This window comes from Pristiophorus japonicus, chromosome 14 (genome assembly GCF_044704955.1).
Source record: "Pristiophorus japonicus isolate sPriJap1 chromosome 14, sPriJap1.hap1, whole genome shotgun sequence".
In the NCBI taxonomy this organism is placed as follows: Eukaryota; Metazoa; Chordata; class Chondrichthyes; family Pristiophoridae; genus Pristiophorus; species Pristiophorus japonicus.
The window spans coordinates 157,524,739-157,539,606 of NC_091990.1; positions in this window are offsets into that span (position 1 = coordinate 157,524,739).

The window sequence follows — 14,868 nt, forward strand, 5'->3', positions numbered from 1 at the left end:
ATGTCCAGCATCCACAGTATTTTGCTTTTGGGAACTTTTGAAATGTAGTCACTGTTATGTTGTTGTGTATGAAATAACTGTTAGACTGAGTACTGTTTAACTCCAAGAGGTTCAACCTTGGCTCTGCTGTATTAAGGCCCAAAGTAATATATAAAATGGCTGGCCTTTTATACTTGGGCTGCACACATGTGCGTACAGCCCAATGGCCTCCAACAGTGACGCCATCTAGTGGCTAGTGATCCCAAAAGTACATACATGACAATACCCACATCTGAGATGTTAACACAGTCTTTTACAAATTGAGACGGTCCGGTGTTTTACGCTCCCGGGTTAACTGTCTCAGTTCAACTCTAGCCTTGGGTGAGTGTTCAGAGTCTGTTGTGACTAGTGGCTGACCTGGTGGGAGTGACAATGGCCATGTCAGGAATTGCAAGTCCATTTTCATTGAACATGTCAGTGATTGAAAGTCCCGATTCACTAATGACCACTGAGTCCTCTGATGACTGGGGGTAGGTTGGTTGATCGTTGATTGTCTCCTCCTCCTCTGACTGTTCCGGTTCGTCTGTGTGCCGCAGCTTTGTCTGATCCATATGTTTCCTGCATGTTTGCCCATTATTGAGCTTGACAATAAATACTCTGTTGCCCTCCTTGGCCATGACAGTACCAGCGATCTACTTGGGACCCTGACCATAATTCAGAACATATACAGGATCATTTATCGCGTGACACAGCTGCACGATCGTGATACCCTTGCTGACTTTGTCTTCTATATTCAACATGATTATTCAAGTCAGGTGTAAAAGCGATGGCTTGGTGTGGGGTCTTGTCCTGTAACTAAGCAGTATGCATGACAGGCGGGTCTGCAGTGACCCTTGGGTTAATCGCTTCATACGCTACTTTATGATTTGGACAGCATGTTCTGCTCACCCATTGGATGCAGGTTTGAACGGTGCTGACCTTACATGTTTGATACCATTGAGTTTCATGAACTCTTGAAACTCCTGACTGGTGAAGCACGATCCGTTGTCGCTAACAATGATGTCAGGCAGACCATGTGTCGCGAACATGACACTGAGATTCTCAGTGGTAGCTGTGGATGTGCTGGATGATATGATTATACACTCTATCAACTTTGAATATGCATCCACCACAATTAAAAACACTTTCCCCAGGAAGGGACCTGCAAAGTCTATGTGGATCCTGGACCATGGTTTGGATGGCCATGACCACAGACTCAGCGGGAATTCCGCTGGTGCTTTGCTGAGCTGCATGCAAGTGTTGCACTGATGCACACATGATTCCAGCTCAGAGTCAATTCCCGGCCACCGTACATGAGACCTGGCAATGGCTTTCATCATTACAATGCCAGGATGAGTACTATGTAGCTTATGTACAAATTTCTCCCTTTCTTGGGCATAACAACACGATTGCCCCACAGTATACAATCCAACTGAATAGACAGTTCGTCTTTGTGACGAATGTAAGGTTTGGGCTCCTCGCACATTTGCTTGGGTACAGCAGACCAATCACCTTTGAGGATGCAACTTTTCACCACCGATAAAATCGGGTCCTGGCTGGTCCAGGTCTTAACTTGTTGAGCCGTGACAGGGGTTCCTTCACTCTCAAAAGCATCCATAACTAACAATAGGTCTGCCGGTTGTGCTGTTTCCACCTCTGGTGTGGGCAACGGCAGACGGCTCAAAGCATTGGCACAATTCTCAGTGCCAGGTCTATGGCGAATGGCATAATCATAAACAGAAAGTGTCAGTGCCCTCCTCTGGATGCGGGATGAGGCATTGGTGTTGATACCTTTGTTTTCAGAGAACAGTGAAATGAGCGGCTTGTGATCTGCCTCCAGTTCAAACCAAAGACCAAATAGGTACTGATGCATCTTTTTAATCCCATACACACAGACTAGTGCTTCTTTCTCTACCATGCTGTAGGCTCTTTCTGTTTTAGACAAACTTTTTAAAGCATACGCGACTGGTTGAAGTTTACCCGACTCATTAGCTTGTTGGAGTATGCAACCAATTCCATTTGACGAAGCATCACAGGCCAATACAAAACGTTTACCTGGGTCATAATGTACCAGCAGCTTGCTAGAACAAAGCAGATTAGTGGCTTTCTCAACAGCTCTGTCTTGAGATGCACCCCACACCCAATTGTCACCTTTTCTTAGCAGCATGTGCAGTGGTTCCAATAAGGTGCTCACTTTTGGAAGGAAGTTACCGAAGTAGTTGAGTAGACCCAGAAACGAACGCAGCTCCGTCACATTCTAAGGCTTGGGTAGATTCTTGATGGCCTTGGTTTTCGCATCCGTGGGCCTGATGCCGTCAGCAGCAATTTTCCTCCCCAGGAATTCAACCTCTGGTGCCATGAAGACGCACTTTGAACGTTTCAGTCTGAGTCCCACTTTGTCCAGACGATCTAGAACCTCTTCCAGGTTGTTCAGATGTTCCTTGGAGTCATAACCTATGATCAGGATGTCATCTTGGAACACGATGGTTCTGGGAACAGACTTCAGTAGACTCTCCATGTTCCTTTGAAATATTGCTGCAGCCAAGCAAAATCCAAAAGGGCACATGTGATAAGTAAACAATCCTTTATGTGTGTTAATGCACATAAGTCTCTTCGACACCTCGACCAGCTCCTGTGTCATGTAGGCCGACGTCAAGTCCAGTTTTGTGAATGACTTCCCCCCGGCTAGTGTTGCAAACAAGTCATCAGCCTTCGGTAACGGATACTGATCCTGTTTCGAAACCCTGTTGATCGAAGCCTTGTAGTCTCCACAGATTCTGACCGTGCCATCACTTTTCAGCACAGGAGTAATGGGGCTCGCCTATTCATTAAATTCAACCGGTGATATGATCCCTTCACGCTGGAGTCTGTCCAGTTTGATTTTGACCTTCTCCCTCATCATATAAGGAACTGCCCGAGCTTTATGATGGATGGGTCTTACATCTGAGTCCACGTGGATCTGCATCTTGGCTCCCATGAAGTTGCCGATGCCTGGTTCGAACAGCGAGGGGAACTTGCTCAGTACTTGGCACATGTATCTTCCTCTGATGACAACGCCTTGATGTCTTACCAGTCATATCTGATTTTTTCAAAACAGTTCATGCCGAACAGTGTTGGGCCATTGCCTGGGACAATCCATAGCGGTAACTTGTGCACCGCACCATCATACGACACTTTAATTGTGGCACTGCCAATCACAGTTATGAGTTCTTTGGTGTACGTGCACAATTTGGCATTGACTGGATCAGCCTGGGCCAAACAGCCTTAGTATTCCACAGCTTGTCGAATGCCCTCTGGCTCATTATCGATTGACTCGCCCCCATGTCCAGTTCCATTGATACCGGCACTCCATTAAATTTCACGTTGATCATTATCGGTTTGCTCTTAGTTAGGAACGAGTACAGTCCATTCACTTACTCCTCTGGTATCTCGGATTGCGTATCCAAATCTGCGCTAGTCTGATGATCATCCTCCATGTGGTGTGTCGCTGCACGCTTGCTCATCTGTGGACACTTGCGCTGGAGATGCCCTACTCTCAGACAGCAACTATATTGCTTAAATTGGCACTGCTGGTGCCACTGATTTCCCCCACAATGCCAACACGGAGAAATCGGATGCATTCCCGCTGGCAGACTTTGGGCAGCCATAGATTTCGTGTCCGTAGCCGGGTAGGCCCTGCCATGTGTCGCTCTACCGAACGCCGAATCAATCATATTTACAATACTTGCCGAGTTTCGATTTTTCGCTGATATCTTTTAGACTTCTATCCGTCGTCATGCATGACTGAGCGATCGTGATGGCCCTGTTTAAGTCCAACATCTCCACTGCCAGTAGTTTACACAGGATCACCTCGTGGTTGATGCCGATTACAAAGAAGTCCCGCACATGTCTGCCAACACAGCCTCAAACTTACACGGTCTCGCTAGATGTCTCAGGTCAGCAACGAATTCCGCCGCATTCTGGCCCTCTGAGAGATATACAATCTATATCTCGAGATGATGATGCCTTCGTCTGGCTTAAAGTGGTCCTGTACCAGTGTACACAATTCTTCATACGTCTTCTATGTTGGACTCACAGGCAGGAGTAGATTCTTTATCAGACCATATATTTTTGGACCGCAACACCGCCCGGCGCCGATCTGCGTCGCCGACCTCCTCCATTTTTTTTTAGCCATGAAGAACTGGCTCAAACGGCTCACAAAGTCTGCCCAATCTTCTCCTTCCACAAATCGCTCCAACAATCCAATTGTGCTCATTTTTGCATGCAAAGGTACTTGTTGCCTCATCACCAAATGTTGTGTATGCAATAACTGTTAGACTGAGTACTGTTTAACTCCAAGAGGTATGACCTTGGCTCTGCTTTATTAAGGCCCAAAGAGACTAATATACAAAATGGCTGGCCTTTTATACTTGGGCTGCATACACGTGCGTGCAGCCCAATGGCCTCCAACAGTGACGCCAAGTAGTGGCTGGTGATTCCAAAAGAACATACATGACACATGTAGACATACACGGCAGCCAATTTACACACAGCAAGGCTATATTAAGGACAAATTATACCAATGAATAGCTAATTTGCTGTTGGTGGTGCTGCTTGAGAGATAATTGGTGGCCAGGTCACCAGGAGAATTCCCTATTTTTTTTGAAACGTGTCATGGGCTCTTTTATAACCATCTGTACTATCAAAACATATTGATGAAGGCCCATTTTAACATTGATCAGGGGCAATTTTAACCCTACTCGCCCAGCAGATACCTGGCGGCTGGTTAGTTAAAATTGCCCTGGCTCTTAGCTGCCCGAAAGCTGTCATGATCGCAACATCTGCAATTTTAGCCTGCTCTCCTGAGTAAGCAGCAAGGACATGCCCCCGGAGCCAACAGGGTCCTTCTTTACATTCTCTGCACGTTGCAGCCCGATGCCATCATTGAGCCCCGGCTGTAATTTTAACTCAGGCTTGAGCGGGGAATCCGCCTGGAGTTAAAATCGGGGCCAGCAGAATGCAGCAGGCCCTGAGTGCTGAATCAACACTCCAGTATATTGAGCATAATGTTTATTGCATAACCAGAGGTGTCAACTTATAAAAAGGACTTTAAAATTAGTTCTTGTAAAGTTAAGCAAGCATGAAAATAGTCTCGGTAAGCCAATACAAGTGACACTGAATGAAGCCGAGAGGCCAGTAAAATGCATAATCGTCGATCAAAGCAAAAGGAAGGGCTTAAAAAAAAATCTGGTCTATTAGTTTTGTCAAAAGAAATCCATCAAAGTCGAGCATTACAACAATTAATATCATTTGCGCCACATGTGCCAGTTTCATAACATTAGACCTTAAACCATTCCTCAAATGCAGTTTATTTTACTGTGGTCTATTTCATTTTGGAGGAGAGCAAATTAAATTCATTGCATGCGGCAGATTTCCAGGATGTATTATATATAATTAATTTATACATTCAGAAATAAGAGTAACACTTTGAGTACTGGAGTGTCCCCTTTGCGGATCATCTGCTACACAAATCTGAAAAGCTGCTTTTCCTGTCGGTATAGACCAGCTCCCTCAAAACTCCCGGGGCTGGATTTTCGGTTCTGGTAATTTTGGGGCGGTAATGGCGGCAGGACGGTAAAGTTTGCGCGGGAAATGGTTTGCGACCTCAGCCACAAAATTCATCAGCTGGGCCTGGAGTTTGGAGCGAAGCATGAAGGAAGGCATTGCACACACCTTTTAAGGCACTAGGCCGGCTGAGCAAACGACAATCCTGAGCTAAACAGCCGGCTTCGGAGAGGCCTGGGGGGAAAAAAGCAGCAAAAACATTCCCAAGACATAGCCCATGCCCCCACAATATAAATCGCGAAAATAAATTAAAGGAATCACACCTGAGGTCGACATTACTTACCTCACTGCGGCCACTACAGCTTGGAACGCCGGCTGCCACAGGCGTTCCCACTAGGGCGCTCTACGGGGCGCTATGGGTCAGGCGGCAGCCAAAAATCGAGCCAGTGTCTGCCTAGAGTTTACATACTGTTATGTATGTAACTACGCAATACTCGCCACCAGAGGGCCAGTATAAAAGGTTGGCTGCCAAGTTGTTTAAGCACTCTGGAGTTGTAATAAAGAAGACTAAGGTCACACTAAGTTTAGCTCACAGTGCTCAGCCTCGTGGAGTTCTTCTGTACACAACAATTTGGCGGAGGTTAGGTCCAACTTGGTGAATGACTTTCCCCCCCGCCCCCCCCCGCTAACGTTGCAAACAGGTCATCTGCCTTGGGCAGTGGATACTGCTCCTGTAGTGAGATTCGGTTAATCGTTACCTTGTAGTCTCCGCAGATTCAAAATTCTTCAGCTGGGCCCGGAGTTTGGAGCGAAGCACCAAGGAAGGCATTGCATGCCTCTTTTAGGGCGTTAGGCCGGCTGAGCAAGCGAAAATCCCGAGCTAAACAGCTGGCCTTGGAGCTCCCTAAGAGAGGCCTGGTGGGAGAAAAAACCTGAAAAAAAAGCACCAAAAACATTCCCAATACGTAGCCCACGCCACCACAACATAAATCGCGAAAATAAATTAAAAGAATCACACTTACCTGAGGTCGACATTACTTACTTCAGTGCAGCCGCTACAGCTTGGAATGCTGGCTGCCACAGACATTCCCACCAGGGCACTCTACGGGGCCCTATGGGTCGGGCGGCAGCCAAAAATCGAGCTGGTGTCTGGCTAGAGTTTACATACGTTAGCTGATTTCCCAAATGCATGCTTCCAGCATACAGCTACTCCCCCACAATGTTCCGCCCACCAAGATTAAATCAGGCAATCACAGGCCCACTTGCCACAAATGGGCAGGTCAAGTCTGCAATCTCCCAACATGTGCATTCGAGGCTCAGTCAGATCATCGCCACAAATGGTACATAGTCAACTAATGTAGATATGTCCATGGTCTCTGCCACTCTGTGCACTGAGTGCTTATTCCATGAGTGAAAACTTCCTGACCAAGCAGTGAAAAAAGTGATGGCCAGAATTTTACCCACGCTGATAGGGCGGGATCGGAGGTGGATCAGGTGTCAAAATAGAAATGATTGGCCGTGGGTCGGAAGCCTGCTGTCAACCCGCCTCCACGCTAGTCTCCCATGTGTCGGATCTGTCAGCGCGTAGTAGACCTGACACCAAGCGGTGAGGGAGGCAATTTACATCATTAAGAGCTAGTTAAAAGCCAATTAAACACCATTTTGCCCTGCTCTAACCATTTGAATCACGTCAGTTAAGTAGGTCAGGTGTATCCATTCTTCTGATTTGTTGGCAGCTGCAAATGTTGTACAAAAACTACCAATTCACAGCTGTTCACTTTCCAAATCTTAGAAGCTGGAGTCTTCAGGATTTGGAAGACACATATGAGCTTTATGCAGGTTGGAAGTGTTTGGAGTAAACCATCTATCCACTGTCACCTTCTTGGAACAACCTCTCTCACCATTGACAGAATGCTTCTGTCATCCCAACCTCACCTGCCATTTATTCCATGAGCATCAGTGCACTTTAAAAAACTCTCACCTTGATCCTCAGAATCCCACCACAATCAGCCCCAACACCAATATTCCCAAGCACACCAGCAGCACCAGGCACACCAGCAGCACCAACAACACCAAACTTCTCCGCAATCAACTGATGCTGCACAGGACACAGGGCATCAGCACCTGACCGTATTGTTGCCTGGGAGACCAAGGGTGGCCTCAACATAGCCAGATTTATTTCACTTGATGCTGTACACCCTGGCTGCCACATGATGCGCCATGTTGACACTACCCCACACCAACACCATAAAGTAGCCCCACATTGACCAAGTCATTCCTTTCACACTCATCATCATTGTGGGGGGAACCGTTATTCCTCACCATTCACTGAAACTCACTAAGCCACTTCCAAAGGTGTACACAAATCTGTTCAAGAATGCAAAGATTTGAAAATAAAGATTTCAATGTTTACATTGCCAGAAACTTTACATGAACATTGAATAAAATGCCTACCTTTGTTGTTAGTTGGTATGATTGGACCAGGATGAGGGTGAGTGTGAGCGGTGGCTAGTGAGATGGGGAAGTGATACTGTTGATAGAGAGAGAGGTGGAGGTGCAAGGTAAGTTGGTGTGAGTAAGGATGAGCAGGAGTAGGGTAGAGAAGGCAGAGTGATGGGGATGTGATGAGTGGCACAGCAGGATGAGGTAGCTTTGCAGTAACGCGTTGTGATCCACAGAGATCATTGAAAGGTTTGCGCCACTGCAGACTGGTCCTCCTGATGACATCCCTGCTTGTGCCCTCCTGTGCAATGTGTAACCAGGCTGCATTAGTCTCCTGGGGAGGTCTCTTCCACCCATTGGAAGGGAAGAGAACCTCTCTGCATGGAGGGAGTCATGGGGGAGTCTGGGTGCAGTCCTGCACTGATGTGCAGTGCTTGTCAATGTTTGCACCACCTCAATGGTGTAGAACACTGACAGCGCAAATGACAAAATCACATGCTCCTTTTAAGAAAATAACATCATCGGACTCGGTTCTTTTTAATTGGCCGGGAACCTCGCTTAACAACCCTGTCAAGATAAAATCACTTGTAGATAGCGGGATGAATCCAGCAGTGGGCTGGCACCTCGGACCAGACCCCGACCGCCTCGCTTCTGACCCAGTTGGCGAAATCGCAGCCAGTGAGTGGGATATGAAGATATGGGGCTAGACTTTCCACTATTTTTGCATCGATACCGCCCACTTAACGTCCATTTTAATGCTGAAATGAGATGTAACACTTAATACCGCCCGCCCACTTTTTTTTGTCGTAACAATCAGAATGGCCGAAACTAACGGCCATTATATCACCGGGCGTTACTTTCGGCACCTTGGCCACATATCACCGAAAATATCGCTCACCGAAAAACCCGCGAAGAAAAAGTTGCTTTCACCTGAACTAAACCCAGCGGTATGGATGCCATTTTGTAAATCGGAGGTCGGTTCATATAAAAGGCTGCTTCAACTTCTGGGGAGTTTTGATGAACTCTGGAGGTCTTTTAATGTGATTTGAACATCTCAACAACATCTTATCATACCGTGGACGATTTGAAGTTATTTTATGTGTCTTAGTAGGTGAAATTATTGTTTGTGAACAATTGGTATAATATTGAGTTTTGGAATGGGGCCTGTAATTTCTCGGCCTGTCTTGATGATCAGGCACATTCTGCATAATAGAGATGGCAGAAGGTATATTCAACAGCATTATGTGCCCAATAAAAGTCGTGCCAGACTGCTGAGGAGGATGAGACCTTACACCTCACATACTTACAGGGAGAAGTGGAGGCGGATTTCCTGGAGTGTATTAGGGATGATTTTCTAGACCAATATGTCGAGGAACCAACCAGAGGGCTGGCCATCCTAGACTGGGTGATGTGTAATGAGAAAGGACTAATTAGCAATCTTGTTGTGCGAGGCCCTTTAGGGAAGAGTGACCATAATATGGTAGAATTCTTTATTAAGATGGAGAGTGACATAGTTAATTCAGAGACTAGGGTCCTGAACTTAAGGAAAGGTAACTTCGATGGTATGAGACGTGAATTGGCTAGAATAGACTGGCGAATGATACTTAAAGGGTTGACAGTGGATAGGCAATGGCAAACATTTAAAGATCACATGGATGAACTTCAACAATTGTACATTCCTGTCTGGAGTAAAAATAAAATGGGGATAAAGTGGATAAATGTGAGGTTATCAACTTTGGTGGCAAAAACATGAAGGCGGAATATTATCTGAATGGCGGCAGGTTAGGAGAAGGGGAGGTGCAGCGAGACCTGGGTGTCATGGTACATCAGTCATTGAAAGTTGGCATGCAGGTTCAGCAGGTGGTGAAGAAGGCAAATGGTATGTTGGCCTTCATCACTAGGGGATTTGAGTATAGGAGCAGGGAGGTCTTGCTGCAGTTGTACAGGGCCTTGGTGAGGCCTCACCTGGAATATTGTACTCAGTTTTGGTCTCCTAATCTGAGAAAGGACGTTCTTGCTATTGAGGGAGTGCAGCAAAGGTTCACCAGTCTGATTCCCGGGATGGCAGGACGGACATATGAGGAGAGACTGGATCGACTGGGCCTGTATTCACTGGAGTTTAGAAGGATGAGAGGGGATCTCATAGAAACATACAAATTTCTGACGGGACTGGACAGGTTAGATGTTCCCAATGTTGGGGAAATCCATAACCAGGGGACACAGTCTAAGGATAAGAAGTAAACCATTTAGGACTGAAATGAGGAGAAACTTCTTCACTCAGAGAGATGTTAACCTGTGGAATTCTCTACCGCAGAGAGTTGTTGTGCCAGTTCATTGGTTATATTCAAGAGGGAGTTAGATATGGCCCTTATGGCTAAAGGGATCAAGGGGTGCATAGAGAAAGCAGGAAAGGGGTACTGAGGTGAAATGGGAGGGAGAACAGCCAGTTGTCGTGGTGCACATTGGTACCAACGACATAGATAAAAAAAGGGATGAGGTCCTACGAAACGAATTTAAGGAGCTAGGAGCTAAATTAAAAAGTAGGACCTCAAAAGTAGTAATCTCGGGATTGCTACCAGTGCCACGTGATAGTCAGAGTAGGAATCGCAGGATAGCGCAGATGAATACGTGGCTTGAGCAGTGGTGCAGCAGGGAGGGATTCAAATTCCTGGGGCATTGGGACCGGTTCTGGGGGAGGTGGGACCAATACAAACCGAACGGTCTGCACGTGGGCAGGACCGGAACCAATGTCCTAGGGGGAGTGTTTGCTAGTGCTGTTGGGGAGGATTTAAACTAATATGGCAGGGGGATGGGAACCAATGCAGGGAGACAGAGGGAAACAAAAAGAAGGCAAAAGCAAAAGACAGAAAGGAGATGAGGAAAAGTGGAGGGCGGAGAAACCCAAGGCAAAGAACAAAAAGGGCCACTGTACAGCAAAATTCTAAAAGGACAAAGGGTGTTAAAAAAACAAGCCTGAAGGCTTTGTGTCTTAATGCAAGGAGTATCCGCAATAAGGTGGATGAATTAACTGTGCAAATAGATGTTAATAAATATGATGTGATTGGGATTACGGAGACGTGGCTCCAGGATGATCAGTGCTGGGAACTCAACATTCAGGGGTATTCGACATTCAGGAAGGATAGAGTAAAGGGAAAAGGAGGTGGGGTAGCATTGTTGGTTAAAGAGGAGATTAATGCAATAGTTAGGAAAGACATTAGCTTGGATGATGTGGAATCTATATGGGTAGAGCTGCAGAACACCAAAGGGCAAAAAACGTTAGTAGGAGTTGTGTACAGACCTCCAAACAGTAATAGGGATGTTGGGGAGGGCATCAAACAGGAAATTAGGGGTGCATGCAATAAAGGTGTAGCAGTTATAATGGGTGACTTTAATATGCACATAGATTGGGCTAGCCAAACTGGAAGCAATACGGTGGAGGAGGATTTCCTGGCGTGCATAAGGGATGGTTTTCTAGACCAGTATGTTGAGGAACCAACTAGGGGGGAGGCCATCTTAGACTGGGTGTTGTGTAATGAGAGAGGATTAATTAGCAATCTCGTTGTGCGAGGCCCCTTGGGGAAGAGTGACCATAATATGGTGGAATTCTGCATTAGGATGGAGAATGAAACAGTAAATTCAGAGACCATAGTCCAGAACTTAAAGAAGGGTAACTTTGAAGGTATGAGGCGTGAATTGGCTAGGATAGATTGGCGAATGATACTTAGGGGGTTGACTGTAGATGGGCAATGGCAGACATTTAGAGACCGCATGGATGAATTACAACAATTGTACATTCCTGTCTGGCATAAAAATAAAAAAGGGAAGGTGGCTCAACCGTGGCTATCAAGGGAAATCAGGGATAGTATTAAAGCCAAGGAAGTGGCATACAAATTGGCCAGAAATAGCAGCGAACCTGGGGACTGGGAGAAATTTAGAACTCAGCAGAGGAGGACAAAGGGTTTGATAAGGGCAGGGAAAATGGAGTACGAGAAGAAGCTTGCAGGGAACATTATGGTGGATTGCAAAAGTTTCTATCGATATGTAAAGAGAAAAAGGTTAGTAAAGATAAACGTAGGTCCCCTGCAGTCAGAATCAGGGGAAGTCATAACGGGGAACAAAGAAATGGCGGACCAATTGAACAAGTACTTTGGTTCGGTATTCACTAAGGAGGATACAAACAACCTTCCGGATATAAAAGGGGTCAGAGGGTCTAGTAAAGAGGGGGAACTGAGGGAAATCTTTATTAGTCGGGAAATTGTGTTGGGGAAATTGATGGGATTGAAGGCCGATAAATCCCCAGGGCCTGATGGACTGCATCCCAGAGTATTTAAGGAGGTGGCCTTGGAAATAGCGGATGCATTGACAGTCATTTTCCAACATTCCATTGACTCTGGATCAGTTCCTATGGAGTGGAGGGTAGCCAATGTAACCCCACTTTTTAAAAAAGGAGGGAGAGAGAAAGCAGGGAATTATAGACCGGTCAGCCTGACCTCAGTAGTGGGTAAAATGATGGAATCAATTATTAAGGATGTCATAGCAGTGCATCTGGAAAATGGTGACATGATAGGTCCAAGTCAGCATGGATTTGTGAAAGGGAAATCATGCTTGACAAATCTTCTGGAATTTTTTGAGGATGTTTCCAGTAAAGTGGACAAAGGAGAACCAGTTGATGTGGTATATTTGGACTTTCAGAAGGCTTTCGACAAGGTCCCACACAAGAGATTAATGTGCAAAGTTAAAGCACATGGGATTGGGGGTAGTGTGCTGACGTGGATTGAGAACTGGTTGTCAGACAGGAAGCAAAGAGTAGGAGTAAACGGGTACTTTTCAGAATGGCAGGCAGTGACTAGTGGGGTGCCGCAAGGTTCTGTGCTGGGGCCCCAGCTGTTTACATTGTACATTAATGATTTAGACGAGGGGATTAAATGCAGTATCTCCAAATTTGCGGATGACACTAAGTTGGGTGGCAGTGTGAGCTGCGAGGAGGATGCTATTAGGCTGCAGAGTGACTTGGATAGGTTAGGTGAGTGGGCAAATGCATGGCAGATGAAGTATAATGTGGATAAATGTGAGGTTATCCACTTTGGTGGTAAAAACAGAGAGACAGACTATTATCTGAATGGTGACAGATTAGGAAAAGGGAAGGTGCAACGAGACCTGGGTGTCATGGTACATCAGTCATTGAAGGTTAGCATGCAGGTACAGCAGGCGGTTAAGAAAGCAAATGGCATGTTGGCCTTCATAGCGAGGGGATTTGAATACAGGGGCAGGGAGGTGTTGCTATAGTTGTACAGGGCCTTGGTGAGGCCACACCTGGAGTATTGTGTACAGTTTTGGTCTCCTAACTTGAGGAAGGACATTCTTGCTATTGAGGGAGTGCAGCGAAGATTCACCAGACTGATTCCTGGGATGGCGGGACTGACCTATCAAGAAAGACTGGATCAACTGGGCTTGTATTCACTGGAGTTCAGAAGAATGAGAGGGGACCTCATAGAAACGTTTAAAATTCTGACGGTTTTAGACAGGTTAGATGCAGGAAGAATGTTCCCAATGTTGGGGAAGTCCAGAACCAGGGGTCACAGTCTGAGGATAAGGGGTAAGCCATTTAGGACCGAGATGAGGAGAAACTTCTTCACCCAGAGAGTGGTGAACCTGTGGAATTCTCTACCACAGAAAGTAGTTGAGGCCAATTCACTAAATATATTCAAAAGGGAGTTAGATGAAGTCCTTACTACTCGGAGGATCAAGGGTTATGGCGAGAAAGCAGGAAGGGGGTACTGAAGTTTCATGTTCAGCCATGAACTCATTGAATGGCGGTGCAGGCTAGAAGGGCTGAATGGCCTGCTCCTGCACCTATTTTCTATGTTTCTATGTTTCTATGTATCAGCCATGATCTTATTGAATGATGGTGCAGGATCGAAGAGCCGAATGGACTACTCCTGCACCTATTTTCTATGTTTCTATGTTTCTATGTTACCTGAACTTGTCTGATAACACGTGCCTTCGGAGACTGCACCTCCGCAAAGCGGTTATCAATGAGATATGCCAGCTCATCATGAGAGATCTGAAGCCTGCCAGGACCATCAGGACCGCACTGTCTGTCGAGGTCAAGGTCACTGCAGCACTTGCCTTCCACACATCGGATTCCTTTCAAGTCTCAGCTGGTGACAGTTGCGCTATATCTCAGCATGCCCCACATTGCTGCATTCGACAGATCAATGAAGCCCTTTACGCACGCAGGATGGACTTTATCAGTTTCCCTACAACCAGGGAGGCACAGACTGAGAGGGCTCTTGGATTCTCCAGAATTGCAAACTTCTCCAAGGTGCAGGGAGCAATAGACCGTACGTACATTGCTATGCGGGCACCTTTTCAGCATGCAGAGGTTTTTTGGAATCGAAAGGGATTCCATTCCCTGAATGTGCAACTCGTTGTCGACCACCAGCAAATTACAATGGCAGTAAATGCAAATTTTCCGGGCAGCATCCATGATGCTCACATCATGCATGAGAGCGCTGTATCTGACATATTTACCAGTCAGCCACAAGGTCAATGCTGGATACTTGGTGACAAAGGATATGGCCTCACCACCTGGCTGATGACCCCCCTGTGTAACATCCACACAGAAGCCAAGAAACGACACAACGAGAGCCACAAAGCCACATGCAATATCGTGGAGAAAACCATTGAAGTGCTTAAGCAGCACTTTAGATGCCTGGACCACTCATGAGGGGAGCTACAATATCACCCTGAGCGGGTAGCTCAATTCGTGGTGGTGTGCTGCATGCTGCACAACTTGGCTATCAGGAGGGGACAAGATTGCCAGGACTGCCGGTCCAACTCAGGAGAGAGAAGAAGAGGAGG